Below are 18,492 nucleotides of genomic sequence, written 5' to 3' on the forward strand. Positions count from 1 at the left end.
TGACCTGGACGCCTGCTTCCCCTCCTGTGTTCCCAGGGAAAGAGCATTGATTAAATCTCAACGGCAAACACGCTAGGGGAGGGAGTGGACACAGCTGAGTCACCGGGGCGGTCTCCCCAGGAGCTGGGGGCGTGCCCACTGCCGGGAGGGGCAGTCTCCCATCCCTGCTCCGGTGGAAAGGGCCTGCCAGAACCGCCCACCGAGGACACGGAGAGGCAGCCCTAGGAGGTCCGGTGCAGGGTGGGCCTCAGGCCGTTAGAAGGCTTTGCTCACTGCCCAAGCTGCTGGAAGGCGGGAGCTCCTCGTCACTAGAGGAATTTAAGCATGGTTTGACCTCCACACGGTGGTGAGGGGGGTTGCAGCCCCACGGCGTTCTGGTTTCACGATTCTCAGACGCGGAGAGCCTGTGCTTTCTGTCTAGTGTTCCAGGGGTCTCGGTTCTGCGGCCCGGGGGGAGGTCACGGTTGTGGGCCAGGGCCCTGGCGGGCAGGGGATGGGTGGTGTTGGGCTCTGGGAGGCCTGCCGTGCCCAGGTCCCCTTCTCCTCCGCCTCATCTGGAGTCCCCTCTGGAGGCGAGAAGCACTTGGTCTCACTCGTTTGCTCGATGAATTTCACTGTGCCCCTCTCGTGTGTCAGATGCCGGGGAGGCAGTGAAAATCCTGCCCTCAGGGGGCTGACCTTCTGGAGGGGCCACAAGGCAACAGGCCATCTATCAGAAATGTAACGAACAGCATACACCATGAAGGGTCCAGCGTGCGAGAAGGGAGACAGGGCTGAGGTGAGGCCAAGGCAGGTTAGGTAAGATGGGTGGGTGGTCAGTGTGGACCACGTGAGGTGGACGAGCTGCCGCTTGACGGAGGCCAGGGCAGGAGAGGGAGAGGGCGCCCCAGGCAGCAGGACCCGCCGGGCGAGAGGCTGGGAGGAGAGGGGATGGCTGGTGGGCAGCGAGCTGGGCGCCAGCATCCCCTCCAGTGCAGGACGCAGGCCTCCGCAGGGGGCTCGGGGTCGGGGAGGAGCCTGGACGCAGGGGGCGGGGGCTGTCCATGGGCGGAGCGTGGCTGGCCGGGCGGGAGCTGGTTGACAGCAGGGGCTCTGGGACCAGCCCTTTCCTGTCCTTGTGTCTTTGGTCCACTGTGCCTCGGTTTCCCCTCTGTAAGACAGGATGGACTGCCTGTCCAGGGCCTGCGAGGAGCGTCCTGCGAGGTGGCCTGTGCGGAGTGCTCAGAACGCGTCCGCCCTCCACCCTCCTCCTCAGGGCAGAGGGAAGAAGCATCCCCCAGGCTGGCAGCTGAGCAAGGACACGAGGAAGCCCCTCTGCCACCCACCCTGCTCGGTCCCCGCCTTGCTGGACAGGCTCCTGGGTGGTGGGGGAGCTGTGGGAATGGGCAGCCTCTCCTTGCTCGCCTCCCCCATCCCCAGGGAAAAGCAGAACTGTCTCCCTGGGGAACTCCCCCTGCGGACAGACGCCGCACAGCCCTGGCCAGCCCGGACCAGAGTGGGCACCGCACTTTACAGTTTGCATGGAAAGGCCCCAAGACCCCTGCCCTGGTGTGCCCACCACACTTTACAGTTTGCATGGAAAAGCCTCAAGAGCCCCACCCTGGTGTGCCCACCACACTTTACAGTTTGCATGGAAAAGCCTCAAGAGCCCCACCCTGGTGTGCCCACTGCACTTTACAGTTTGCATGGAAAGGCCCCAAGAGCGTCGCCCTGGTGTGCTCACCGCACTTTACAGTTTACACCTTTCCCTGATGACCATTGTCTGGCTCAGCCCCAGGGCCCGGGAGCCCCAGGTCCCGACCTCTCCCTCTCCTTCCAGCCCCCCAGCTGGTGCCCTTGCCCCTCCCTGGTTCCTTCTGGGGATCTCACCCCTTGCTGGCCCCTGTGTGGGGCTGGGGCTCAGGGACTCTGTTGGCCCTGCCTCCTGTCCCCCACAGGGGTTCTCACCGTCACAGGGCTGTCTGTGGTTCTGAATTACTGTCTCCCAGGCCAGGGTGGCCGTAGACCTTCTCCAGCCCCTGGCTCTTGCAGGTGGCACCAGCGTGTCCCCCAAACTGCCCTTCCCCTCTGGGGACTCCCTGGGGCCACCTGCCCTGGACCCCACCCCATCATCTGGCCAACCCGCGTCCCCAAGGCCCCCAAGGTTCACGCCCCCACTGTACCCTGGACAGCAGCGCGGCCGTGGCGTGAACGGACCCCCGGGCGGAACCTCCCCACACTGTTCAGCCCCCTGAGCCTGCCCATCACCTGTCGCTCCTCTCTGCCCACCCCCCGGCCCACCCCCTCCCTCACCCCTTTCCTGGGGTCCCCGCCCCTCCCCTGGTGGCCCCCAGTTACCCCCTGGCCGGGACGCGGCTTCTGCCCGGACAGCCCATTTGTGCCAGCTCCACTTCCCCGAGCGGCGGTATTAGTGCTGCCTCTTTCCGTGTTAGTGCAGATGAGGGTGGTGGTATCACTATTACCCTCGGGTGAAGGGGGCCTGGGGTGGTGTCCAAGGCCCTCTGGGGACCCCCACCCCCGATGCGTCCTGGCTGGCCTGACGCTGAAGCGCCCCCCACGCCGCCGTAACCGGCACCTTAATCCTGTAATCGTTCTCTGATACCTTCGCGCGCCTGTCACCGGCAGTTAAGCCAGAACTTGGCAGGAGCCCCAAGCGCCAGGCCAGGCCCGGCCCAGGGACGGGCGGGGCAGGAACCCCCGCTGGGGTGGGAGAGGTGCCTATTTTTAGCCTGGAGAAGAAAACTAAACCCCAACACACACAACATGCAGCACAAATATTTGTTTTTATTCTTAAAAGGGCTTGGGCGGCGGGTCTGGGGCCTGCAGCGCACGCCTGGCTGAGCCACGCTGCTCGGGGAAGGCGCGCCTGTCCCCGCATGCCCCGCAGCCCCCAGCCTGAGCTCCAGAGCCTCCCTGGTCCTCACACACCAGCACCGTCCCGCAGGAACTGGAACCAGGGAGCCTGCCGGAGCACCATGCCCCTCTCTCCGCCGCAGCCCCGGAACCCTGGCCTCCCGGGGTGTCTCCCCCCGACCTGCCCTTGGACGGGCCCTCCATCAGCCGGGGGACTGCACCGTGCTGTGCTTAGCATTCAGTCGTGTCTGACCCTTTGCGACCCATGGGCTGTAGCCCCCCAGGCTCCTCTGTCCATGGGATTCTCCAGGCCTGAGTACTGGACCGGGTGGCCATGCCCTCCTCCAGGGGATCTTCCCAACCCAGGGATCAAATCCAGGTCGCCCATGTTGCAGGCAGATTCTTTCCGGTCGGTCCGAGCCACCAGAAGACCTTTTTAAATGAGAAAGAAAGTGAAAGTCGCTCAGTCATGTCCAGCTTTTTGCGACCCCATGGACTGCAGCTTGCCAGGCTCCTCTGTCCATGGGGATCTTCCCAAGCCAGGGATTGAACCCAGGTCTTTGCATTGCAGACGGATGCCTTATTGCACCAGACAGGCCCTATTTGGGGGTGCCAGTCTGACTGTTCCTGCGGCTGCTGCACTGCGTCTGTCTGGGGCATGAGGAAGACATCCCACAGTGCTCACATCCGGGGCAAGGGGTGCGGGGATGTCTTCGCTGCACTGAGGACGTACCCTGGGCTCCCCTGGGTGCTGGGGAGGAGGCAGGGAGCGTGCACTCTCCTGCAGCCACTCTGACAACCCCCACAGCCAGGAGGCTTTCCCGCTGAGGCAGAAGTCCGAAGAGGTGTGGGCAGGGCTGTCCCCCCGGGAGGTTCTGTCCCAGCTCCGGGTGGCCACCAGCATCCTTGGCTTGTACCCGCATCACGCCCGCCCTCAAGGCCAGCATCTCCCCACCTCTCTCTGCCCCGTCTCGTGTGGCTGCTCCTCTGTGTATGTCAGAGCCCCTCCGCCCCTTCCTGGGACACCTGTGATTGCGTTCAGGGCCCACAGATAATCCGGGATAAGCTCCCATCTCAGGATTCTCGCCTCAACCACACGTACCATATAAGGGAAGATGTGCAAGCTCGGCATTTGGATCTGGCCGTCTTGGAGGCAACTGTTCAGCCCAGGACCGACAGCCTGGGGACTCCCCAGGAGGGACACCCCAAAGCCCCCAAGAGGCAGTGCCTTCTGAGAAGAGGGCAGAACTGGGGTCCGCAAGGCAGAGGGCATCCCTTGTCTCCAGAACTGGGGTTTGGGGGAGAGACGCAGAGCTCCTGGGTGCACCCCAGCCCTCCAGGTGTGATTGCTGGCTGGGCGGGGAGGGCCGCCCGGTCAGCCGGGCTCACGCTCGCGGGCCATGTGCCAGTGAGGAAGCATTGCCCGAGGCTGGTCGGGGTCACCCTGCCTCCGAGGGCCCTTCCTCACGCAGGCCAGCAGAACCTTGAGGGTGAGGAGTGAACCAGGGATACACGGTGGCTCTTAATACCCTGCCGACTCTGCTCCGTCCCTGCCCAGGCCTATGCAATTCACCTCCAACTTGGCCAGGGTCTGCCCAGGTCCTCTTGGATACCTCCTATCACCCCCGCCTGCCTGCAGAGTCCCCCGAAGACCTTCGTGTGGCCGTCCCCCTGCTAGGAGTCGCAGGCTGGCGGTCACCAGCTCAGAAAGAGCCCCTCGGGCTCCAAACTGCAGAGGCCACGTCACCGCCTGCCCCGTCCCCGGAGCCGGTTCTCACGGAGCTTGTCTCCAGACTTCCGGCTGGTGCCGCCGGTAGGCACGACCACCGCTGGCTTGTCACCGCCAAGGCCCAGCGACAGGGCACAGGGCACAGCAGGAATGCAGCTGTGTTGTGTTGACCCAGTCGATGGATGGATACTTTCCAGACGTTGGTTCGATGAGAAAATGCCTTAAGTACCAGAAAACAACAATATGGAAGGGTAAAGCCTGAGCGGTGAGTGATGCCAACAGCCCAGCCAGCAGGCGGCTCTGGTGACCCCAGGAACACGGTGTGTCCCCCACACTCCCAGCCCGCCCTGGGCCCAGGTCCCGGCTGGGTTCAGGCTTCTAGGAGATTAGAACTCCAGGGAGTGCATTTACTGGGCGCCCACACGGTGGCTCAGTGAAGAGTCCGCCTGCAGTGTAAGAGACACAAAAGTTGTAGGTTCAGTCCCTGGGCTGGGAAGATCCCCTGGAGAAGAGAATGGCAACCCGCTCCAGTCTTCTTGCCTGGAGAATCCCCTGGACAGAGGAGCCTGGCGGGCCACAGTCCACGGGGTCAGGATGTACAGATTCTACCACCAGGACCAGGGAATGCCAGGATGCCACGACCGCCCAGTGGAGAGAGTGCCCCATCCAAGCACCTCCCAGGCTGGGGGACCCTGACCAGGCCCTGAGCCCATCCAACAGCCCAGGAGATCTTTCTGGAGAAGAACTCAAGGCTGGACATCTTTCCCTTGTGTCCCGGCGCCAAGCATACCGTTGGGCTCAGTGACAACTTTTGAAGCAAATCAAAAGGAAGACCAAGACAAGACCCAGCTGTCCCGGCGGCCACAGCCGGGTAGAACTCGGGAGCGCTCTGGGTGGTTTAGACCCCAAGCCCTCTCCCCTTCACAGCCCGCGTGTGTGCAGCGGGGAAGGGCTTGGGCCCCGCATCACTGGCGTGGCCGGCTTGCAGGGGGCGGCCACTGCACCAGCTGGCCTTTCCTGCTCAGACCTTATTTTCAGATGGGGGCAGCACGGGGCAGAGGTGGGGGTGTGTCACCTGTAGCCTAGGGCTCCAGGGCAGGGCCCCAGGCCCTATGGCCCTCCTCCACAGGGCAGCTCCTCTATGACCACTTCTGCAGGCTGGACTTCCGCAAACGCTGAGTTGGCCCAAAGGGCTCTGCTGTTAAAAGTGTTTGACAACCCCCAAGGGGCATGAGGCTCTCAGAGGGATGCTATCTGCCTCGGGCCTGACAGTTTACACTGGCCCCACCCCCGTCTGCCAACGCCGGGGTACCCCCAAACAGAGGCTCCCTGAATGTAGGCTCTCAGCTTCTGCAGAACCTCGAGGGTGGTCTGCAACAGAGCAGCCTGGAGCTGGTCCCATCGCTGCCCCTGGCCCGACTCAGCCGGGGCCCCCAAGAGGAAGCCAAAGGCCAGGGTCTGTGCTCAAATGTTCCCAAGTGAAACTGTCACATGAAAGACGAGTTCCAGAACTGCTTCGAGGGCTTTCAGCCATGCTAATTGGCCATGGAGGTCGTGGGTCGGGGCAGGCCGCACAAGGACACCTTGTTGCCAGGTGCAGGCTGGCTTACCTGGGGTGGCGGCGGGAGGCCCCCCTGCCCTTTCCCAGGAGGCCTTACTGCTGCTGCCACTGCTGGCGTCACCCCACGGGGAGGGGACATCCAGACACATCTGGGCGAGCTGGCGGAGTCCCCTGCGCCTGTGGTCAGGAAGAGGGAGGCCGTCAGTGTTGCCTGATCTCACGAGACCAGGGCACAGCCCACCAGCCCGCACCGCCACGACCCCATGCCTCCTGGCTGGAGGCGGGAAAGGCTGGGCTCTCCAGGAGGAGCTACCCAGCAAGGGGCCCAGACCCAGGGCCCAGAGAGCAGCGCCTGGTGGGAGGCAGGGCAGTGTGAGCCCCACAGCTTCCCAACGCCACGTTCAGCTTTCGGAATCCCAGAGCCCAGGCCAAGGCAGGAAAGGCCACTTGAACATCTCGGTGCCCACGGGGAGCCAGAGCAGCTCAGGGTCCTGAATGCGTCGGGCTGGAGTGCCGCGTCTGGACCACCCACTCTGTGGCCCCGCCCAGGAAGCACGCCACCCCTGGCATGGCCCACCGATGCCTGGGGTCAGAGCAGCCCCTGGTCCCGCACTCTCGATGCATCTGACGTTGCTGCAGGTCAACTCTGTCAGGAAGCTCTCTCCTCCATGGGCCCACACCCAGCACCTGCCCAGCGCTCCCTAAGGGGGCGAGTGGAAGGATGGACAATTGGATGGGTGAACAGAAGGACGCGTGAGTGAACGAAAGGAGGCAAGAGTGAGGGCCCGGTGAAGGACAGGACAGGTGAACTGGGAACGAACACGTAAGCGGACAGCCTCCCGAAAGAGCAGTCTCCCGAGAGGGCGCAGGGCAGGGCTGCACTGGGGCCCCAGGGCCTCCGTGGCGGCCAAGTCTCTGAAGCCCCAGTGGCTCCCCGGGGTCCCACAGGCTGTGAACGTGGCCAGAGTGGCCCGTTCTCAGACCCTCGGGACCTCAGGGCCCCGTTCCTTGGTGCCACTGGCCCCTGGCCCACTGGTTCGGTTTGCCTCCCCCAAGGTGACTTTCCAGTCCTCTGCTGGCAAACTACGCATCCTTGAAAAGCAGTTCTCGAGTCATCTCCTCCTGGAAGCCCCAGGTGCCACGCAGACAAGGGCAGGAGCAGGGACTCCACAGCCCACTGCCAACCCCTCCCAGTGGCCCACGGCGGGTCTGGAGTGGAGTCGAGGAGAGAGATGCCCCATGCTGGGCACAGAGGGGCGGGCGGGGTGAGAGGCCTGGCAGCAGGAAGGCACGGCCTCTGTCCGTGTCGTGCCCGCCGGGGGCTGCTATCTAGGTGAGGTCTGGTTTCCGTGGCCTGGCTCCATTCTCCCTGAACAGTAAACTTTCTCTGACCCATCAGGGTGCCCAGTAGGGCTGGGGAGGGGATGTGGGGGCACCCCTTGGGACTGGAGGGGCCCAGGAAGTGGCCCTGTGATCCTGGGCCTCTGGGAAAGCCCCCCGGGTCCTCTGTGTGGCACCGTCACAGCCATGACCCCACTCCTGTGAGTTGACAGGGCTCCCGCCTCTCACGGGGATGCCTCAGAGCTCGGAGGGGCCCTGCAGGCCGTGGTCAACCAGTCCAGGAGAGCCTGCACGGGTGGGCCCCTCGAGGGCCTCTGATTCCCCGGCGGTGATAATCCCAGGCCCTGGGAAGACGCCCCAGACTCTGCTCACCCCGGAGGGTGACCCCTGGGGTTTCCACTGGTTGCCCCACCCTTGGGGTAATTGAGAAAGCGGCTTCCTTTTAATTAAAGCTCCGCAAAGGGCCCGGGCTCCCCAGGAAAGGAAAAGTGGAGACGCGGAATAATTAGCCAGACAAAAGGCAAATCCTCTTAGCGTCTCCCCGGGCGATCGCAGGTTAATTGGCTGATGCTCCCGCTGCCCGCCCAGGCCAGACACCGGGCTTTCCCTGGCCTCCCGCTGCTCGGTGACCCCAAGGCCACACCTGCCCCGCTGTCCGGCGTGGGAACCCAGCAGGACTCCGGTTGCCCTCTGATCCTCCCCGCCCCACTGGGCCCTCTGCTCAGCCTCCGCCCCGCCCTCGTTGCCCTGCGGAGCCCGGGGGAGTCCGGGGGAGCCCTGGCTGGTCTCCCTGGAGCTGCTGCCGCCCTGGGCCAGCATCCACACTCTGCCCCAAAGTCACGCTTTCCCTTGGCCCGGTGCAGCCACGCACAGTGCCTGAAGCTTGCCCAGGGTTAACCCCTCTGCTTGGCCAGCCCCTCTTCCCAGCTGACACCCTCCACTGCCACCACCTCGATCCTGGGATAATGCCTCCTGTAGGAGTGAGGTTGGCCCAGCCTCTCCCGAGACCATCCTTGGGCAGGGAGCCGCCGTGGGGCCCTCACAGTGGGTAGCTTGTTAGTTATACACCCCGACCTCCAACTGGTCCCTGTGTGGATCCATCCCCAGACAGGATTGGGGTCCCCCCCAAGGACTCAGGGCCCAGCACACCATAGGCCCCTTGGGACGGCCAGGTACCCGCAAAGGTCACTACAGGTTGGAGTCAGGAGGGTGGTTATCAGAGGACGAGAAGGAAGGACGGAGAACAGGGTGGAGGAGAAAGGGAAGAAGGCAGGAAGGAGGTGTGCCAGCCCTGGGGACCAGACCGCGGCGCCTCTAGGGCCATCAGACCCGCCAGCTGTTCAAGACCCCCCCGGGAGGCCCACTGCACTTCCACCTTTGTGAATGATCTTTCTGAAACGTCTGCTCTCCTGTTCTGCTCCATGAGGCCTGCCACGGGCTGTGGCCCCCAGTCGGATCCCAGAGCCACAGGCAGCTCGGTCACTATCCACAATCATGGAGGGAACAAGAGTGCCGGGCCCGCCCCTGGGTCAGCCGGTGAAGCCACGGAGGCCCAGGGCGGTCGGGAGCTGAGGCTCGGAAGAGCTGGGGTGCAGCGGGAGGGGCAGAGCGTGGGGCCCAGACGGGGCGGCCTGGCCTGAGGTCTCCGCGGGGCAGCCCCGGGTCTGCCCCCTCCTCGGTGGCTGGCCGGTGACTCAGCCCCACAGCTTGGTCTGAGGCCGCAGGCCCGGCGGTGTTTCCAGTTCTGGAGAGGGGCGGACAGCTGTTTATTTTCCTTGCTGTTCAGGGGGGGCGGCGGGGGTGGGGGTGGAGAGAGCTGACCCCGCTGGTTCTCACACGGGCGGAGGCTTCCCAGGAGCCCCCGAAAGGAGGGCGGCCCCGGGGACAGGCCGCCAGGGCTTGTGGGGCCGGGGCCTCCCCGCCGCACTGTGGGGGCAGTCGGCCAAAGCCAACTCCACAGGCCAGTTCCTGGAGCGGGGTGTTGGGGTTTCCGAGGTCGGGAAGGAACTGGCAAGGCCTGATCCATGATGTCACCAGCCCAGGCCCAGCCCTGGCCCTGGCCCCGGCCAGGCCCCCGCCTCCCTAGAACAAGGGGCACACTGGGATCTGTTCAGAGCCGCTGTGGTGGGGCACCCGGGGTTGGGACAGACTCAGGGGCCTGTCCCAGGGTGGCCTTGCCCATCCCTGCCCCTGGACACCCAGGACATCAATGTGGGGGCCTGGGGGGGCCCGAGTCCCCTGTCCCTGGGCTGGGCCTCAGGGGTACCGAGTGGGAGTTTCCCGAACCAGATATCACCCTTCCAGGATGCAGTGATTCACCCATCCCAGCAGGCTCAGCGCGGGAGTTCCACGGAGACGAAGACCCCCACCCAGTCCAGGGCCCGAGGTGCGGGGTCAGAGGACCGGCCAATCTGCAGCCTAGACATCCCCTTCGCGAGCCGCTCCCCCAACCCTGAGTCGAGGACCCCTCCTGGTGGGCAAAGGATGGACGAGAGGAACCACCTTCCTTCTCCTTTTCTGGGATTTCCAGTTTTCTGCCGCAAACACTATTTTTTCTGGAACTTTTTAATGAAGTATAACCCACAGGAAAGTGGACGCAGAAGTGTACAGCTCAACGAATTTTCACAAACCAAACCCTGCACGTAAGCGTCCGCAGACCAGGAACAGAGCGAGGCCGGTTCCCAGAGGCCCCAGAGCCCCTCCTGGCTGCGGTCCCCTCCCTGGGGCCGTGCCCCTCACTTCCCGCCTGCTTTATCCCCACAGGGAGGGTCACACAGCCTGTCCCTTCGGCTCTCTGGATGCTGTGTTCAGCTCTGCGTTTGTCAGGGAAGATGACTCTGTGAGGGAGGGGCGTGTGAGTTACCTGGATCGGGGTAATCGCCACCCCACGTGTGCTTCATCGGAACTTCACATGGTGCATCTCGAATGATACACTTCTTGGGTTGGTGGCACCTCAGAAAAGCTGAAAATGAAAGCGTGCATCAACAAACAAAAATGGTGTTTGCGAGATGATGTGTATGGTTGTAACTCACGGAATGCTCCTTGCCCCCCTCACCCTTTTCTTTTGTTTTTTTTGTTCTTTTGGCTGTTCCGCATGTGGGATCTTCCCCAACCAGAGATCAAACCCACGCCCCTGAATTGGGAGCATGGAGTCTTAACCTCTGGACCATCAGGGAAGTCCAATGCTCCATTTTTCTTAAACAGACTTTTTAGAAGAGCAGTTTTGGTTTACCAAAACAATTGAGGAAAAACACAAAGTTCCCTTGTGCCGCACTCTCCACACCCTTACAGTTTCCCCTGTTATTAATATCTGCAATTAGTGCAGCACACTCACCGCTGACGAGCCGAGGCTGATGCGTGTTTGTCACTAAAGCCCACAGTTGCCGTTGGGGTTCACTCAGTTTCATATATCCTATGTGCTTGTGCTTGACCGTGTTAAGTTACTAAGCTGTGTCTGACTCTCTGCGACCCCATGGACTGTAGCCTCCAGGCTCCTCTGTCCATGGGATTTCCTAGGCAAGAGTACTGGGGTGGGCTGCCAGCTCCTTCTCCAGGGAAGCTTCTTGACCCAAGAATCGAATCGGACTCTCTTGTGTCTGCTGTCCTGGCAACTGGGATCTTTGGCACTAGTATCACCCGGGAAGCCCAGATACATTCTACAGGTTTGCACAAATACATATATAAGAACTGAAGCTCCAATACTTCGGCCACCTGATGCGAAGAGACTCATTGGAAAAGACCCTGATGCTGGGAAAGATTGAAGGTGGGAGGAAAAGGGGACGAAAGAGGACAAGATGGTTGGATGGCATCACTGACTCAATGGACGGGAGTTCGAGCAAACTCTGGGAGATAGTGAAGGACAGGGAAGCCTGGTGTGCTGCGGTCCATGGGGTCACAAAGAGTCAGGCTGAACAACAAGCCTGTGACACCTGCTTCTTTCACTCACCGACATGCACTCAGGGTCCCTTCCTGCATCCCTATGACTTGGTAGCGCATCTCTTCTTAGTGCTGAAAGCTATCCTGTTGTCTGGATGGACCACAGTTTGTGTATCCGCTCGCACTCCAAAGAACATCTTGTTTGCTTTCAACTTTGGGCAATTATGAATAAAGCTGCTAGAAACATCCAGGTGCAGGTTTTTATGTAGACGTGCTTTCCACTTCTTTGGGTCGATACCAAGGAGAGTGAGTCGCTGGAACATACAGTAAAAGTAAGTCTAGCTTTATAAGAAGCTGCCAAACTCTCTTCCAAAGTGGCTGCACTGATCTGCATTCCTGCCTGCAAGGCACAAGTGTTCTGGTTGGTCCATGTCCTTGCCAGCATTTGGAGCTGTGGAAGAGCTGGATTTTGGCCCTTCTAATGGGTGTGTATTGGTATCTCAGTGCTGTTTTAATTTGCATGACGACGAACACCTTTTCATATGCTTTATTTTCCGCAAGGTGGGTTATGAAACAGCCATTTCATGTGCTTATGTATCCTCTTTGGTGGGGGTGTCTTTCCAGACTTCTTGTCCACTTTTTAAATTAGGTTGCGTGCTTTCTTTTTGTTGAGTTTTAAGTGTTTGGTTTTTTTTGGTATATTTATTTTTTTGCGTGTGTGTTTAAGATACCTGTCTTTTATCAGGTTTTTAAAGAGATTATTCTTTCAGTTAATCACTGCTGGCCGTGCTGGGTCTCCGTTGCTGCATCTGGGCTTTCTCTGGTTGCGGGGTGCGGGCTTCTCATTGTGGTGGTTCTCTTGCTGCAGAACACGGCCTTCAGGGTGAGCAGGCTTTGGCAGCTGCGACACTTGGGCTTGATGGTTTGGAGCCTGGGCTTAATTGTCCCTCAGCACGTGGGATCTGCCCAGACCAGGAATCCAGCGCGTGTCCCCTGGTGGACTGGGGAGCCCTATCCGATGTGTTTTGCAAATATTTTCTCTCAAGCTGTGGCTTGTCTTCTTCTCTTGACGTTGTCTCTCGCAGAGCAGAAGTGTTTCATTTTAATGAAGTCTGGCTAATCAGTTATTTCCTTCATGGATCACACCATTGGTGCAATATCTAAAAAGCCATTGCCTTTATTAAAATCATCTCCCTTTTCTCCTGTGCTGTTTTCTAGGAGTCTTATTGCTGTTGTTGTTCAGTGGCTAAGTCGTGCCTGACTCTGCAACCCCATGGATGATAACACGCCAGGCCCCCTGTCCATCACTGACTCCCAGAGCTTGCTCACACTCATGCCCATCGAGTCGGTGATGCCATCCAACCGTCTCATCCTCTGTCGTCCCCTTCTCCCCCCACCTTCAATCTTTCCCAGCATCAGGGTCTTTTCCAATAAATCGGCTTTTCACATCAGGTGGCCAAAGTACTGGAGCTTCAGTTTCAGCATCAGTCTTTCTAATGAATATTCTTAGTTAATTTCCTTCTCCTTGCAGACCAAGGGATTCTCAAAGGTCTTCTCCAGCTGGAATCGAACCTGGGTCTCCTGCACTGCAGGCAGATTCTTTACCGTCTGAGCCACCAGGGAAGCCCAGGCATCTTACGGTTTTACATTCTACATTGAGGCCTATGATTCTGAATTCATTTTTGTGGAGGGGTGAGGTCTGCATCTAGACTCTCTCTTTGCATGTGACTGTCCAGCTATTTTAGCCTCATTTGTTGGAAAGACTTTCCTTTGTTCCAGTTGCCTTTGCTCCTTCATCAAAGGTCAGCTGCCTGCATTTATGGGGGTCTATTTCTGGGCTGCCTATCCTGCTCCACTGACCCATTTGTCTGTTCTTGCACCAGGACCCCACGTCTGGATCACTGTAGCTTTACAGCTTTGTATATCGTGCATCACTGTAGCTTTCTAGTGAGTCTCGTGTAACACTCCAAACAACCACCAGTACTATTTTTAAGAGATGTCACAGTAGCAAGGACTCTGCCTGCAGCTGCCCTGCTCTTTGAGGTGTCTGCTCCGCTCATCCCCTGGTTCCTGGCAGTGCCCTCCAGGCTCCAGTGGACCCTTGGGTGCCAGGGCAGAGGGGAGGGTGGCCCTCCTCATCTCCCCATTGTTGGTCAGCTGGGTTCTGTTTCTAAGGCTTGTAGGAAGTGTGTGTACCTGGGGGGGTTGGGGAGGGGGAATTCCTTGCTGCGGTTTAAACATTAACCATTCTATCAGTCAGACGAGGCCTGGGGGCACCCGACGTGGGGTCCCCGTTCCTCTGAGGTGGATCTCTCCCACTGATGGCTTCCCATGGCCGCTCTAGAGAGGACTCCCCATCAATGCTACTGCAGGCTTGGGGTGGGGAGGGGAGTCGAGTCCCTGTGGGGCCTCGGCAGGTCACTCTCTCTCTGAGCCTCTGTTTCCTCACCTGCGTCAGCCCTGTCCAGAGAGGGCGTGAGGTCTGGTCAGGCAATGGGCAGAAAGCCCTTTGCAAACTGTAAAGTGCCAGGCAGACCTGTGAATGCCAAGGTCAACTGGAGCGTGAGCATGGTGCAGGCAGCCCAGAGAGGCGGTGGAGAGGGGCTCGAGGGGAGCTTTGAGGCACCTCTGTCCCTAAGTCACAGGTGTCTCCCTGTCCCCTGAGGGATAAGAGGTGTGACGTGCCAGGCACAGATGAGATGCAGGAGACACGGGGGGCCCGAGACCCGGTTCCTCCCCTCACCGGCTCACTCAGGGGCCAGGCTCTCCACCTGGTGAGAATTGAAGCAACCCACTGGCCTGGGGCTTGGTTAAGGAAATTTTAAGAACTAAGACTGGAGCAGCAGGAAGGGGTGTCAGCCAGGTCTGGGCGTGTAGACTGTTCTCTGGGCAATGGGAGCCACGGAAGGTTCCAGGGTGGGGAGGGCGTGGTGGTGGAGGGAGACCGCTATGGTGGGCCCTGGTGGGTGGCTGCAATTTACAAGTCCCTCTCAGGACGTCCAATCCCTTGACTAAAAGAGCACATTCAAGGCTCTGGAGGCGTCACCGAGTTGAGGAAGCGAGGAGGCCCCGGTGGGTGTGGGCTCCGGGTGGGCTCCTCCTCAGGCCCAGGCTGTGCTCCTGGGTGGGGAGCACAGGGCCTTAGGGACCGTGGACAAGCCCTCGTCTCACAGGCCTGGAGTTGAAGCCAGGCCAGCCCCGGGCAGAGCCCCCTGGCCACTAAAGGGTGTACAGCGCCCAGTATCTGTCAAGTTCAGCGAGCCCCCCAGGCTCCCAAGGAGGGCGTTAGAAACTGGCCAAACCAGTCACGGGTGTGGGTTTACCAGCAGCTGCACGGGGCACAGACCACGAAAGTCTGCCCAGACAGGGCCTCCCTCCGCCGTAGACCTGGCCTCAGCTCCTCCCCTCCTGCCAGTCTCCTCACCTTGGCCCCCCAACCTCCAGCAGCCCTGTCTGACCTCAGAGTCTAGCTGGGTCCTCGCCTCCCTTCTCTGCCGGGCCGACTCTTTCTCACCTTCGGAGACAAAGCTCCAGCTCCCCTCCTCCTCCAGGAAGCCCTCCCTGCTTCCTCACCAGGCAAGGCCCTGATGAGGGACACCCAGGATGCCATGCCTGCCGGAAGGTCAGGAGGGCTTCCTGTAGGAAATGATAATGGAGCAGAGGCTTAAATTAAGAGGCAATAAGAAGGAGTTACTGAAGAAGGAGAGTCAGGTGGGCCTGACGCTGGCCATTCACATCTCTATGGAAGCAAGCAAGGTAGAAGGACAGTGGTCAAGAAAGTGAGTTCTGGGGGCTTCCCTGGTAGTCCAGTGGCTAAGACACTGGGTTCCCAGTGCAGAGGCCCAGGTTTAATCTCTGGGCAGGGAGCTACATCCCACATGCCTCAGCGAAATCCCAAGTGCAGCAAATAAGACACCATGCAACCAAATAAAGAAGAAAGTGAGTTCTGGGGACCCTGCTGTGACCATGACCTCAGACAGGCTACTCAACCCCTCTGTGCTTTGCAAGAGGAGAGCGAGCCGCGGCTGGGCTGTGGGCCCCAAGCCGTCCTCACGTGGCAAGCAGGGGTCTCCAGGCTGGGTGGGGAGGCACAGCGGGAAGGCAGCTCTGAGCAGTCCTCACATCACAGCTGCTCCCCAGGGCAGGCCATGGGGCTCCATGGCGGTGCTGGCCAGGGGCTGTGAGACCCCCCGGCCTCCTGGCTGAGAGCAAGGACACGACCAGGGTGGCTGCCCCTGGGGAAGGAGGCCAGCAGGGCCCTGCCCGGAGGTGGCAGCACCTTGGGGATGTCCCAGCGCCTGAGCTGTTTGTCCACTGCCTGAAGTGGCCACACCGTGGCCATCCACCCACGGCCCCCTGCTCTGGGCAGTGTTTCCTGCGCCTCCGTGACCACCGAGCCCTTTCACGGTCCAGCTGTCGTGCCTCGAGGGGTTCCGTGAAGCACAGTTTGGGAATCACCAGGCAACACCCACTTTCATCACCACTGCAGGGAGAGCCGTTGGAAGAGCTGGAGGCAGAGGCAGCCCAGCCCGCGGGGTGGCCTCTCACCGTGGAGCCTCCCTGTTCAGCCTGCAGCTATGCCCCCCCTGCCTCAGTTTCCCCACTTGTACAGTGAGGTCCTCGAGCATTCACGCTGTGTGGAGCCCTTGTCCTAGGGCCTTGGGCACGTGGTGCAGGAAGGGACAGGGTCCCAGTAGGGGTCGCTCACACCAGTTCAGACACTGTGGAGGAGCCCCAGTCCTGCCCACCGAGACCCCAGAGTCCCAGCCACCCGGGGCCAGGCCCAGACGGGGAGGCACAGGAAGGGGCAAGAGAACCAGGCCCCACTACTTAGAGATCCTGCCTGGCACAAGCAACCTGCCAACAGGCAGAAGGCCCCCAAGGATCACTGTGGGCAGAAGAGCCCCAGAGGGCCAGTCGGGGCCCTCTCGGGAGGTACTTTGTGCGACAAGGGAACACTGGGTCCCTTCCCTCCTCTGGGCCTCAGGCTGTCATCCAGAAACGAGCGCTGCTGAGGTTGGGATGGCCACATGGGTGCAGAGACAGGATTTCAAAGTGCCCATGGTCCAGGCTATGGCTGAGGAGGAAGAGGACTCTGTGCCCATTTCACAGATGGGGAAACTGTGGTCAGGAGAGCCAGGGAGGGGTCTGGGGCCAGAGCAGTCCGGGAGGCCCTCGGGTGTCCCAAGTTCCCCCACTGGAACAGGCACCCACTCCCAACACGCATCAGCTATGTGGTGGGTGCTGAGGATGCAGCCGTGAGCAAGACGGACCAGGGGAGGAGCCGCCCGGACCTGCCACCCCATCACGGCCATGGGAATGGACCGAGGAGGGAGGCAGGGGCTCTGAGGAGCTGTGGTCAGGGGCCCGCAGGGCAGCCGAGGCAGGAGGGATGGATGGCCGTTCCAGCGCAAGGTGCCCTGTGTGTGTGGGTAGAGAGCATCACCCGCTGGCAGAGGCCCAAGGGTGCCAGGGAGGAAGCCCCTGGGGGAGGAAGGCCGGAGGCTGGGAGTAGGCGATGAGGTGTGCGGGTGGGAGCGGTCGGTTCCAGATGCCTACCCGGGGGGAGGCAGAGACGAGAGGATTTGCTGACCGATCCCGATCGACTCAGGGTTAGAGAAAGAGGCGGCGGGGGTCCGAGGTTTCAGTCTGAGCGCTTGTGAAGCAGGAGGAAGCGCTGTCGTCAGAGTGGGGGGATGGGGAGCTCAGGTGTGAGGGTCCTACGGAGGAACACACAAGGGGTGGGCTGATGGGTGGTCTTGCTCTGAAGCACTGTGGGCGAGGGCGTGCTGGAGGTGGCTTCTGGGGCCTGGGGCCGTTGGCCCTTTTCTCTCAGGCAGCCTGATTACTGCACGCGTCCCAACACCTCATCTCTGCTCCCTTGTACACACGGCGGCACTCACACTGTCTGCTGGACACGGGGAGCCCTTGCTGCCTCAGACTCAGCCCTGATTTTTGTAGATCAGAAGTGAAGCCGAGGCACTTCCCTGGTGGTCCAGTGGCTAAGACGACTGTGCACTCCCAATGCAGGGGGCCAGGTTCGATCCTGGGTCAGGAAACAAGATCCACAGCTGCAACGAAGATGGAAGATCACATGTGCGACCACTGAGAGCTGGGGCATCTAGAGAAAAGGAAAATAGAAAAGAAAGAAACGAACCCAAGGCCAGTGGGAAGGGGGGTGGCTTGCCCAGAGCCCTGCCTCAGTTAGCCAAGAGAAAAGCTCCTTGCTCCCCTGCAGCCCCTCATCTCAGGTGGGAGGTCCGCACCTCTTTTCCAGATGGGCAGCCGGAGCTGGGAGGGGTGGGAACACGCCCCAGGCCTCAGGCAGCGCGGGGATTTGGCTGCGGGTGTCCTGTCGGAGGCCAAAGCCGCTGTTTTTCCAGGGCTCACGCCTGCCTCTGGGGCCTGTGGGAATTTTCTCTCCCAAGAGTCCTGAAAGGCCGGAGGGGCGGGAGTGCTGCGCCCAGCTGATGGAGGCGAAAGGGCCACAGGCTTTTTGTGGTTGAATTATCCAAACACTGAATCGCTCTATCCGCCCGGGCGGCTGTGAACGGGCCGGCTTTGTCCAGCCTGAGAACAGCGGGGCGCGGGCCAGACAAAGGCGGGCGCTGACATGGCCTTTTCCATGGTCCGGCAGAGAAAGGACGGCCTGGGGACAAAGCCTGGTGGAGCCGCGGCAGGCAGTGGGGGGCTCCGCTTTAGTCACGGTGCAACTGGCAGGAGGGGCAAGGACCCCCCAGAGCTCCCCGCCGGCTGGCCCTCCCAGGAGTGTCAAGACCAGAGTGTCGTGGCCAGAGCCCACCTGCCCATGGCCCTCTCAATTCAGAGGGCTCGAGGTCTGTCCAGAGGAGGCCTGACCAACACCAAGAGACCCCCTCCAGGTCCCCACTGCCGCCACACACCACCCCCGTGGGCCCCAGGGCCGGCCTGCCCATCACGGACAGAGGAGGGCCGGTCTCACCGTGCCCAGGTGGGCCAAGGCCTCCACAGCCCACAGCTGGCAGTGCCCACCTTCCAGCTGCAGCTCTCAGGGCCCAAATGGCAGCCCAGGGGAGCTGAAGCAGGGCCCTCTCGTCCTCCATGGCCTGGTCTCTGGGCCCAGGTCTGCGTGTCCAGGGAGTGACCATGGGCG

The sequence above is a fragment of the Oryx dammah genome, unplaced genomic scaffold, assembly GCF_014754425.2.
Source record: "Oryx dammah isolate SB20612 unplaced genomic scaffold, SCBI_Odam_1.1 HiC_scaffold_29, whole genome shotgun sequence".
NCBI classification, from domain to species: domain Eukaryota; kingdom Metazoa; phylum Chordata; class Mammalia; order Artiodactyla; family Bovidae; genus Oryx; species Oryx dammah.